The sequence below is a fragment of the Danio rerio genome, chromosome 15 (genome assembly GCF_052040795.2).
Source record: "Danio rerio strain M-AB ecotype USA chromosome 15, GRCz13ab, whole genome shotgun sequence".
Lineage (NCBI taxonomy): Eukaryota > Metazoa > Chordata > Actinopteri > Cypriniformes > Danionidae > Danio > Danio rerio.
This window is the reverse complement of record NC_141035.1, coordinates 38,788,114-38,800,803: the sequence shown is the minus strand read 5'-3', so window position 1 is coordinate 38,800,803 and position 12,690 is coordinate 38,788,114. Positions and strand designations below refer to the sequence as shown.

The following is a 12,690-nucleotide window of genomic DNA, read 5'->3' as shown; positions in this document are numbered from 1 at the left end:
GTCCGAATGTGTTTGTAAGGTTTTTATGCATTTTATATGTTTTTAAAAGAGGAAAAAAAAAAAAAAAAAAATTCCTGTTAAAAATTCATGACGGTCATGTGACCAATAGGAAGAGCGCATGCATCTCATTTCTCAGAGGAACTTTCTTGCTCTGTTCGCATGGTCTCCCGAGTTCTTTTTTTCTGAGGTAACCTGTCAAGAACGGCCTTCACAAGTCCATTCTCTGCGTTTTTGAACTTGAGAAACAGCCTTAGTTTAGGATTAGTTTCTTACAATGAATATTTATTAAATATACTTCATTTTCAAATGTCGAAAACCTTCAAAGTTCAAATGTTACTTTTGAAACTTTAATTGACGATGAGGTCTTAAAGGCAGTTTCGCAATATGCGTTCCTCAGCATTCTTGTGTTCGCGTGTAACGTCATCATCAACTGCCAAAGTTCAGTTCTGAAACTCAAGAACGCAAGAACAGAGGACATGTGAAGTTCCTGGATGTGTTCTTGATATTGAGGATGCGTGGATGCAGACTTGAGCGTAAAACTTGCTAGAAGTGCAGAATTCTCTATACCTGTTTATTATAAAATTTTGGAGATATAACTTATCTCAGGAGGTTCTCTAATTGAGAGGGTGCAAATAAACATTCCCAAGAAAATCTTTATAGAGGCATAAACAAATTAAGGTTGTTTATTTGCTAAAATCCATTTTTTTGTGTATTGTGCAAATTATATTTGTAAGGATTTTGTGCATTTTATATTTATAATAATAAGTTGAAAGCAATAAACTGTTGTATGTGTTCTCACGGTCTCCTGAGCTCGATCTTTCGGGTTAACCTGGCAAGAGTGCTCTCTACGGGAACGCAGGTTCGTTCTCTGCATTCTTGGAATTGCGAAACAGCCAAACTGTAGGGAAAGAGTCTTAAAAAGGTCTTGAATTTCAATCTCTGATTCCTGTATGTTACAATGTCACCCGTTATAAAATTCTGTTACCTATTAGCGCGTCGTTCCAACACAAATTAAGATATTTTAGTTGTAATCCAGGAGCTCTCTCATCCTCCATAGACCACAATAATACAAAGACGTAGGTAACAAAAACTGTCAAAACCTTTAGAGGTTCAATAGTAATCAAGCACCAAACACGTTTGCACACCACAAAGAAAAAAACAATCAAATCAATGCAGTTTTTGAGTTTGATGATGGTACACACTTTTACTAGTCAATGTAACGTCATATTACCTTTGATAAACGTCTATCTGACCTGACACAGAAGAGCTTTGAAGGGCAATAGATATTTGATTAGATAAATTTTTTATTTTAGTTTTTTATAAATTTGCATGTTAGTTAATTAAAGATGTTGTACAGTAAAAACAAACCCAATAGTCTATTATAAACAACTCGAAAACCAATAAGAAATGTAAAAATATAAAGCAAACAAAAGTGTGCAACAGCTTACATTTCCAATATCCACCTGCAACATCTGTCTCACCTAGTGGACCTATGTAAACTTGTGTGTCTTGTATAAGTGTAAATTTGTCAGTGTGCTGTAATTGTGTTAAGTAAGAGAGCGCCTCACTTCAGAAGTCTGGGATTGAATTCATCAAGAGCTGTGTTTGTGTGTTGGCAATCAATGCTGAATGTTCTCTCTCAGCGAACACGACCTGTGTGCTGACGTCAGTCATGCCAAATCACAGCGCACACGTCTGTAACCAATATCCCTCACAGCGCGTGGATGTGTGTGTGTGTGTGTGGAAGTTTGAGTGGGCTAAAAATGTCCCCACTCTCCCAGGTCCTGGCACAGCATGCCTGTGTGTGTGTATGTGTGAGTTATATGGCTGAATGACGTTAGTTCATTGAGCTGATGGTAGATTGAGCACCACCCCTCACTCGCAACCATATAAGGCTCTCTGCAGAGTAAAGCTCCAAATCCCACCTCTGCAGACGCTGTATGAGTGTGCAGATAACTGTACTGTATGGAGTGTGACGTTACCGTACACCCGTAATGCTGGATAATGTTACGTGTGCTTATTTTAACACACATGTGATGCATGTCATGTGTTTGTGCATGGAGAAGAGTTAAAGAGGCATGTAGGGAAGTCATGCTGTTGGTATTACAATCAGTGTTTATTCGTTTATTTATTTGAGAACTATTTACGTAGTCTGTCATTGAGCCTGTGTATTCCCACAGGTTATATTCCCACAGTCATGAAAAAGCTTGAGTTATAATTAGATGATGAGGGTGAGATGTGTTTTAGTTGGCCAGTTTGGCTGGATGATGTGAGATTTGGTGTAGATTTACCAGTTTATAAACCTTCGCTTAACCCTCGCCATAGTTGACGCTAATGCGCACCTCTGAAAAATTGTGACCACATGTCGTAATGTTGCATTTTGAAAGCTCTGTGATTGGTTGGCTCGGTGGCTGTAACAAGTGTGGGCAGTGCTAAGAGCCATGAGCCAGATGAGTTTACAGGTATTGAGTCCCGTGATGGAGCTATTATACAGTTATTATAATATAACGCATAGCCTCTAAGGACTTCCATACTTTCGGGACTTTCATTGAAATATTTGCACACATCATTTCTGAACCAATCTAAAAGCAGTTTAGGAAATGCGTTTAATGAAACATCTAGCCAGTAAAGGCTGATTTATACTTCTGCATCAAGTGCATATGCTCTGACGCAACCTGCGCATGGTCGCATAGCCTTTGCGGTGGCTGACGCGCACCTCTCAAAAAATTTTACTACATGTCACAACGACGCGTAGAGCAAGCTCTGTGATTGGTCAGCTTGGAAGCGTTGACTAATGTGGGGGCGGAACCGAGACCTGCTATACGAGTGTTTACAAGTGAGGAGTCCCATTAATGTCTAGTTCACACTAGAGGATTTTAAGCCTGATTTGAGCCCGATTTGGAAGTTAACGAGCTCGCCGACAGATCGGGCTGTGATCGGGAAGAAATCTGCGGGTGCTCGGCGCTCGCCACTCTTTATGTGTGAACTACTGAACAATGCATCAACGAGGCTCGCTGACGCATCGCCAACACCTCACAGACGGAAATCCAACATTTAGCATGCTGAATATTCCAGAGCAGTCGGCCGACTCAACCCCACGTGTGGTCAGATGTAGTGACGAGCTGCAGCCAATGAGAGAGCAGATCAGCATGAGCTGAATGCCTGTGTGTTCAGGAGCTCAGCAGAAACATCTGTGATTGGTCAGAATGGGCATCAACGCACTTGCTTCGATCTGTGTTAACACAGACATGAAAGTAGGCTATATTAACAGTGGAACTAGAATTCTGTAACTATTAGAATTACCATACTGCTCATTCTGACCGTTCTCATATAAAACGCCATATTGTCACAACATATTTACATTCAAAGCTATTAGTGAGATATTAAAATTAAGCTTTGAATGTCTGGCATCATATTTAATGACACCATTGCCCTAAAAATATAATCTTTTTTTGGTAATACAGCCTATAAATATGTAGTTAAGATTCTAAAACACTTAAAGGTCTTGGCTTTCATTTTCACTTTCAAACAGGAGCTATTTCGCGGCACAGAATATGCTGTTTTGAAAGATATCTGAAGTAAATTGATGTTTTTGCCATCAGAAAGTTTTGTTTATGTTAGCAGGAAATTTCTAGGCAAGAAAATGCAGACATATTTAAAGTCACAGTGTAAAGTATCAGACATGCATGCAGTCATTTTAACCAATATGGTAATTTAAGGCAGAAATGCTCAGTTCTTTACTGTTTTGTAATAAAAAAATAACAATTTCAGAAAGAAATACACTGATAGTTAGAAAACGGCAGGGTGTTATAAATATGTTAGTTTTATTTCAAAGAGTTATAAAATTACAAAAATTAAAAACTCTCTGTATCTCTATCCACTGGAACCTTGCAGATGAGTGATTAATCCGCTGATAAATCAGCTTATTTGACGATGTTTTTAAATGCTTTCTCCAAAGCTTGAAACGCTGTCAGTGATGTAATCAGCACACAAGCAGCCAATAGTGTTCAGCTTTTTCTGACGACACCTCCCTCAAAATTTCATTAGCTGTGGTTTGGTAGCTTGAATGAGCTGATGGGGAATGAGTTGTTGTCAGATCATGTAGTGTGTGACCCCCCTCTTGTGGATCATTCACAGAGTGTTGCGTAGTGTGAACACCTCAGAGATTAAAAGACACAAAGTCAAGTCATGTGTGAACAGCACAGCGATCTGCTGATGTTTAAAATCCTGTAGTGTGAACTAGGCTTAATGAGCTCCAGGTGGAAACTTTTGTTTTGTCTTTACCTTATGATTAAACGTATTGCACGTCTGATGGTTCCTGCCTCAAAATGAGCAAGTTTGAACCACTTGTACATTAAGTTAGAGTTCAGAAAAAACAAAACACCAGCGAAGAAACTCGAAACAGAGGAACAAATAAACCTCACTGATAGTTAGCGTTTCTAAAGTGTTATTGCTGCGCAACACCTGCACTGTGGGTCACGCCAATCACTCAACGCAGAAGTACAAACCAGGCTTAAGGGATGTCATGCTGTCACATGACTACATTTTGGTTCATTTTAACTGGTTCGGACCTGAGCAATACATTTGGTGTCAATTCAAAACAAAAACCACAGTAAAATGCTATAATGTATCATTTGTTGCTCATATACATGTCAGATTTCAATCAGATATGCAGATGACTTGTGCTGGCAGTCTGAACAAAGCTAAGGATGTGTTTTACTCATTATGTAGGGCTGCACAATAGTCGATCTTTTCCAATGAATCATCTGTTGAACTGCATCTCAATTATCACAACTACTAAAGACCTATTGGAACCCGCACGGACCCAAGATTCTCAGAGAAATCAGTCAAGTTTGGTGAGGAAAAAGTTATGATTTGGGGTTACATTTAGTATGGGGGTGTGCCAGAGATCTGCAGAGTGGATGTCAACATCAACAGCCTGAGGCATCAAGACATTTGTGCTGCCCATTACTTTACAAACCACAGGAGAGGGCAAATTCTTCAGCAGGATAGCGCTCTTTCTCATACTTCAGCCTCCACATCAAAGTTCCTGCAAGCAAAGTAGGTCAAGCTGCTCCAAGATTGACCAGCCCAGTCATCAGACATGAATGAACATTATTGAGCATGTCTGGGGTAAGATGAAGGAAGAGACTTTGAAGATGAATCCAAAGAATCTTGATGAACCCTGGGAGTCCTGCAAGAACTTAATATTAATTCTTTTTCCACTGCACAATGACTCTATATTCTATACTGTACATTATTTCTGTTAAGTGACAAGACTTTTGTCTAAGCAAAGTCACCTTACTCTATTAATTAATAACTCTAATTTTTAAATCAATAAAAATCAAGGCATGATCATTTTATTTTAACCAAATAAGTGTAATCTAGAAGACTTTGCCTTTCAAATAAGCCACTTTTGATATCAAAGGATCAACCAAAAGTCAAGTTATTACTTGTTGTTTCTAAAACGTGGATAGACGACAAGGTTTTTGTCAGGTAGTGTATTCATTCTATAAATTATTAAAACATAAAACAATCTTTAAGTCGCAAACTTTTCTTGTGAACAAATGGTCTAAATTAGCTAAAAAAATCTTTAATAGGCCTTTAAAAAACATTCAAATAAACGTCTTTCAAACTATTGTATTAGAGTTAGAGACTGTTCAATGACTCAACAAATAATGTGTTCGGAATTGTGGTTTCAGGTTAGTTAAAATCCCAATTTGACATGGCTGAGGCTACGGCGCAACTATTGCAGACTCAAACACTGCCGTTTCAATGCTGAAACGATATATTGTGCTGCTTTCATAAATCCTCAAACAGCTGAATTCAGGGATTGCAGAATGCCACCAGCAGCTCCTCCCCCTCATTCCGGGATGCAGTGACTTCCGGGAGTGGCATTTTTTTTTTTTTAAGTGGCACTCCCTCTACTTTTTTTTTTTTTTCCCACGGTACGCGTTTGCACAGTCCGGCAGCTTATAATTTCAACCTCTGCAATTTTCTCCATCTCTCTGGTTTTCTAAGTAAAGAGGAAAGAGGCCCTAAAAATGGCCGCACTATAAAAGCGCTTGACGTCGGGGTTGCTGGTGAGATGTGAGGGGGCTTTCATGTTCTCAGCGCTGCGCTATTAGACCCGCGGCTCTCTGCTCCACTGCTGCACAGCGCTGTATTTATAGCTGAGGTTTGTCTCAGCCGCTGCCTCTTCAGCTCTGAACCCAGGCCTGCTCCTTCCCGTAGAATTCATCTGGGGCCCTGATCTTAACCATGAGCTCCATACTCAACTGAGGCCTACTTCTCCTCAACTCATGTGTCATCTATACGGTTGAGGAGACACAGCTGCCAATTTTTGAGGTTTTGGGCTTTTTTTGTTTTTTTAAACAGATTTCTTTTCCAAATTGAATGCAAAGGAAGCATTCAAAATACAGTTTCTTGTGGCACTTTTAAAATTTGGGTCTGTATGTTTTGAATTAGGGCTGCACAATATGTCATTTCAGCATCGATATTGCAATATGATCATTCATTTGCAATAGTCATATCGCTAGTATATGCAATGTTAAGTCTGAAATACAATTGATTGATTGAAGTGTTTTTTGAGGCCTGTGAATGTGTGCGGGTTGTACCAATGTACCAATTGTAACTTTAATTCATTATGTAAATTAATTTAATTACGAATAATTTTATGCAATTGTTTATAAAACAAAGACTATGCAGTATTATTTTACATTCGATTATTCAATTACTGTATGCCCGAATACATTTTGACTGTTTATTTAATTAGCATTATTTTCTTTATTGAATATATCTATGCTTGTAGATTGTTTAGTATAGGTAAGGCAAGCTTGTAAGATACTAAAGAGCATTTGATTGGTTATGCTGTGATAAGAAACTGGTATGGGTTGATGTGAATAAAGCGTTAATCAATTTAGGCGGAAGTGACAAACTACAAGCTTTACATGTTTATATCAGTTTTACATCTTAAAAACAGGAGATTTGTCACTGTTTTGGGGCACACTAGCTTTTAGATATCTTAAAAATCAACAATAGTAATGCTAACATGTCAAAAACTTTATTTTAATTTCATGGGACCTTTTAGCAAAGCCTTTTACAAAGGTTTTCAAACAAAGAATGTTTTCACCAAGAAACAAAAAATCACCTGCAGTGTTTTGCCTTTCTAAGTGAACACTAAGCACTTTATAAGTAATGGAAAAAACATTGCAGGATTGATTTTAGAGCTCGAGTGATGAATTGAATCCGTGTTTATTTCGGTGTAAACAGCGAATCAGTTGTTTCATGTTCTAATGGCCAGTGCCCTTTCATGAATGACATCAAGACTGCTACGACAGCTTCAGGTAAAAGGTCTGGGAACAAAATCAGACCAGTCTAAATAAACAAATAAGCTCACTCTGATCAAGGCGAGGTTTTGTATTCCAGGGCAGAGCTGTACTACAATAATGTCAGGGGTGATGGAAAGAGGGCAGTGGTTATGTACATGAACATGCACAAGCGTCAGAATTGACCTTATTTACTTTGTGGAAAGATGAGAAAATTCTGTCATCATGTAGTCAAGCCTTCATGTTGTTGTTAGCGCGTGTGTGTGTGTGTTGTCACAATTTTCTCATGATCTCGACAAATCAAAAGTAGTTCTTGTTGTCACAACTTAATTTTCTTGTGATCTTAACATAGCAAAAGTATTTTTTTCGTTCTCACGACTTAATGTTCTCATGATCTAGACATAGCAAAAGTAGTTTTCCTGTTATCACAACTTAATTTTCTCGATCTCAACATAACAAAGGTTTTTTGTTATAACGACTTAATTTTCCTGTTATTTCAACATATGAAAAGTTTTCTTGTCATCACAACTTAATTTTTTCGTAATCTCAAAATAAGTTTTCTGGTTATTAGAACTTAATTTTCTTGATCTTGACATATCAAAAGTTGTTTTCTCATTATCAAAATTTTTATTTCTTGTAATCTTGACAAATCAAAAGTTCTTTTCTCGTTATTACAATTAAATTTTCTTGTGATCTCAACAAAAGTTTACTCATTATCACAACTTAATTTTCTCGATCTCGAAATATCACAAGTTGTTTTCTTGTTATCACAACTTAATTTTCTCGATCATAACATATCAAAAAATTTCTTGTTATAACAACTTAATTTTCCTATAATTTTAACATGTCAATAGTTGTTTTCTGGTTATCACAATTTTCTCATGATTTCGACATGTCAAAAGTAGTTCTTGTTATCACAACTTAATTTTCTTGATCTCGACATATCAAAAGTTGTTCTCGTTATCTCAATAAAATTTTCTTGTGATCTCAACAAAAGTTTTCTCTTTATCAGACCTTAATTTTTTCATGATCTCAACAAAAGTTTACTTGTTATCAGAACTTAATTTTCTCGTGATCTCAACAAAAGTTTTCTTGTTATCGCAACTTAATTTTCTCATTCTCGAAATATCAAAAGTTGTTTTCTTGTAATCACAACCTAATTTTCTGGATCATAACATATCAAAAGTTTTTTTTTATTACAACAACTTAATTTTCCTGTAATTTCAACATATTTCAATATTTCAAACACAAAGTTGTTTTCTTGTTATCACAACTTAGTTTTTTTCGTAATCTTTCTCGTTATAACGACCTTATTTTCTAAATCTCAACAGAATATTTTTCTCGTTATCAACTTAATTTTCTTATAAAAAGTAGTTTTCTTGTCATTTGTCGTCACAATTTGATTTTCCCGTAATCTCGACACATCAAAAGTAGTTTTCTCTTTATCTTGACTTAATTTTCTCGTTATCTCAACATATCAAAAGTTGTTTTTTCATTTTAACAACTTAATTTTCTTGTGATCTCGAAAAATCTAAAGTAGTTTTCTCATTATCTGTAAGTAATTATAAAGTTATGTTGCATATTCTTTCAATGACAAAGCAAACAACAAAACTCGCCATCTGATCCTAGTTAAGAAAGTTTTTTATTCTTTATTTATTTAGAACATTAGTACAGCATTAGTGATGTAAAAGCTTGCAGATTTACTGTATTAAACATGAAAAATACCTCAGTATCTCCCAAAACACACTTTGTTTTCATCAGATTTTGCTCGAAATGACTTCACTGCAATTCGTTTGAGCTTTATTAAATAAATGACATCTTAATGCGTCTTCAATTTTTTCAGAAGTGCTGGTAAACACAGGTGTGCGCTCTAATGCTGTCTGCCTGCCTTCTGATCTTTTAATCACAGCCAGTGAGAGTGTTATATAATAGAAACAGCTTGTAGTTGTTTGTGTGCGTCTGAGTGGATTAGGTGTGTGATTGAGCAGGGCAGGAGTCAGGAACACCACTTTCGGATGAGGCTCACATACGCTTGTGGATAAACGGATAAAAGAGAGAACAAGAAAAAGAACGAACTGTGTGTGTACCACCTTTCGAGCTTTCTAATTCAAATGAGCTTTATTGGCATGACTTGTCAAGTACTGCCGTAGCATTGCAGTTTATGTAAACCAATGAATGAAATAGAATAGTGCTTAAATAGTGCATATGTAAACCACCAACAATCATGAATCCATGATTATGTCCTGTCAAGAAATATCATTATAATGAAAGTCAAAGGGGCAAAACAGCCTCCAACACAACGAAAGGGTAGTAAAGTTGCCCGGAGTGTATTGTTGAATATATTCAATGCATTTATGGAAGGGAAACATCTTGCAATTTGTACTTTCGATCATCACTTGCAGTGCAAAAAAAAGCTTCTGGCTTAAAATTATAAGATCATATGGAGTGTGTGTGTGTGTGTAGACACCATAAATGAGTGTGTGAGAGAGACCTGTGCACACTTAAATTGTTGTTTCACAAAATAAAGAATAAAGAGCTCAATTCTCAGATCATAGTCAGCATAGTAAGGATATTTGTGCACACACTACAATTTGTTGTTTTACTCCAAAGAACTCCATATAAAAGTCGGAAAGTTGTACCTCTTTCCAACAGGGAAAACCACCAATAATTAAGAATGGATGATTATATGGTGTCATGTCTTTGCAATTAAAAAAATGTCATTTATAATGGAAGTCAATGGGGCAAAAACAGCCAACAACATAACAAACGGGTAGTACATTTGAACGGTACACAAGGCTTAAATTTATTAGACTATTAGGATTATTAAAAAGATCAAGAAAAAAAAAAAAAACAATATATTAACCATACAAAAAAATGGATGTGGCTCACATATGGTTGTAAAAGGAGAGAAACGGATAGAGAATAGATTGTGTGCACCACGTCTCTCCCTCTCTCTCTCTCTGCCGAGCGATGATGTCATAAAGCTTTTGGCTCCTCTCTGGCTGTTCAAATCTGTGTTGAGCATTTCCAGGGAAACGGTGATGCTTGTTTATCAACCGTTGGCAAGGTCAGTTACTCCTCAGGCCGAAGGAATGATGCAAGAAAGAGTGGTGTTTTCAAATCAAGGAAGAAAGGGGAGGATTTGTTTGTTTTCGTGTACAAGGCAGCGAATGTGTTCCTAAAAAAAAAAAAAAAAAAAAAAAAAAAGCAGATTAACAACGTGTTTCTACTCCAAATAGTGCTTTAGGTTTTGTCTTGTCTGTGGCTGGTAAATTCCTCCTTCAGAGTTCAGTCCTTTACATTGTATTACATATTAAATAATTGGTGAGATCAGTGGAATATATGAACGTATTATAAATTATATAAAATACACCCTGAAACTTCAAATTATTTTTTAAATAAATTAACGCAAAAATTTGACCTTTTCCCCCCCTTTTTTCCCCATTCATTTACTGTAAAACAGATTTTATTGGACTGTCTTACTTTTAATGACTACATTTTTTTTAAACAAATCTTAAAGAGATATTCAGAAACTTTTTTTTTTCATGTTTGTATCATGTGTGAATGGTAAAAATGTTGCCTAATTTAGCTTGTGTTTGTTTCTGGTTTTTATTGTGTTTATTTGTAACATTGTTTTTGGCATAATAAATGTCTGTTCCTGACATATTGGACATTTAAGACTGACTCATGATTTTTGCTTAAAGGTGAAGACTCTATTTAGTGTTTGTACAGCAGTTTTCCTCTTACTGTAAAACAGATTTTATTAGACTGTCCTGCTTTTAATGACTGCAGTTTTTTTTTTATGAACTAAACTCTTGTAAAGAGATGTTGAGCTAAGGTTTTTTACATTTCATATCATATATTAATGGTAAAAAGCGTCTAATTTAGCTTGTTTATTTGTTTGTGGTTTTTATTGTATTTTTTTGTTCTGAATTCATGAAAATAACCCTTGTTGCTGACATTGCATTAAATAAAAATGTTCCAATATGATACAATGCAATACAATATGCTACAGTCTGATAAATGAAATGGTATATGATTTGATTTATGATAGGATATAATATATGATATGATACGATGTATATTATACGATACAATATAATACAATACATATGATGTATGATATGATACGATATATCATGATATAATACTATATGATTTGATATTTGATACAATATAATATAAGATGCATATGATAAGATACATATGATATGTTTTGATACGATACAATGAGATATGATACAATATGATTCAATACATATAATGTATGATACGAAATATAAGTTGATATATGATACAATACGATATGAGATATGATATATGATAAGATTTGGTGTATATGATATGATACAATACATATGATGTATGATAAGATTCATCAGGGATCACCAATCTCGGTCCTGGAGGGCCGGGTGTCCCTGCAGGGTTTAGCTTCATCTTTCCTCAGCACACCTGCCTGATTGTTTCAAGTATACCTAGAAAGACCTTGATTAGCTTGTTCAGGTGTGTTTGATTAGGGTTAGAGCCAGTATCTGCAGGACTCCAGAAACGAGTTTGGTGATCCCTGAGATACATGATATGTTATGATTTATGATTTGAAATATATGATACGATATGAGATATGATATATTATATGATATGAGACTATACATGATATGATTTGATATATGATACGATATGATACTATACGATACGGTATGTCTCCACTGGCTTGCTTGGTTTGGGACATGTGGAGCTGTGCATTGATGAATTTGCTCTGCAGTGTTTAGACTTTCAGCTGTGAAATTTAAACCACACTTAACCAAACTGAACTTCAACTCTGAAGACTGGACTAACAGAGTTTCAATTTAATTTAATTTATCACAATTTGTGATACAATACATAATACGATACTATATCGTATTTGATATATGATGTGATACGATGATACATATGATATAAAGTACTATACATGATATGATATGATACAATACATGCTATATGATATTATACAATACGTGATATGATATACTATTTGATACCTTATAATACAAGTATCAGAAAGAGCTTTAACAGGCATGTTTACAAATATGGCAAAATTGTTTTCGCAACAGAATTTCCCACAGTGCAACAGAATGACAGTGGCAGGACAAAAAAAAGAAAATTGAGAATAAAAATATACAAATTGACAAAATGTATGTACATGTATATACATGTAGTATTGTATGTACAGATATATTATGTGCCAATTAAAATGTTAACGAAGAATGTTAAGTAATTAAGTGTATGTTTGTGTGTAAACTGTGCAAATTTTAAATCGTTTGATTTGACATGACCATGACTCAACTAACCCAACTTTCTCCTTTATTTTCCACCAGAATGA

The 12,690-nt window shown here is 35.5% G+C and overlaps 1 long non-coding RNA gene across 1 annotated transcript; it reads right to left on the bottom strand.

Moving 5' to 3' along the window:
- Positions 1-4,739: 4,739 nt before the first annotated feature.
- On the bottom strand, positions 4,740-12,458 carry LOC147833724 (uncharacterized). Its single transcript, XR_015509739.1, has 3 exons — positions 8,247-12,458; positions 6,493-8,149; positions 4,740-5,778 (listed from the first exon to the last, which is right to left on the bottom strand). It is a non-coding gene; the product is annotated as an uncharacterized LOC147833724 (long non-coding RNA).
- Positions 12,459-12,690: the final 232 nt, after the last annotated feature.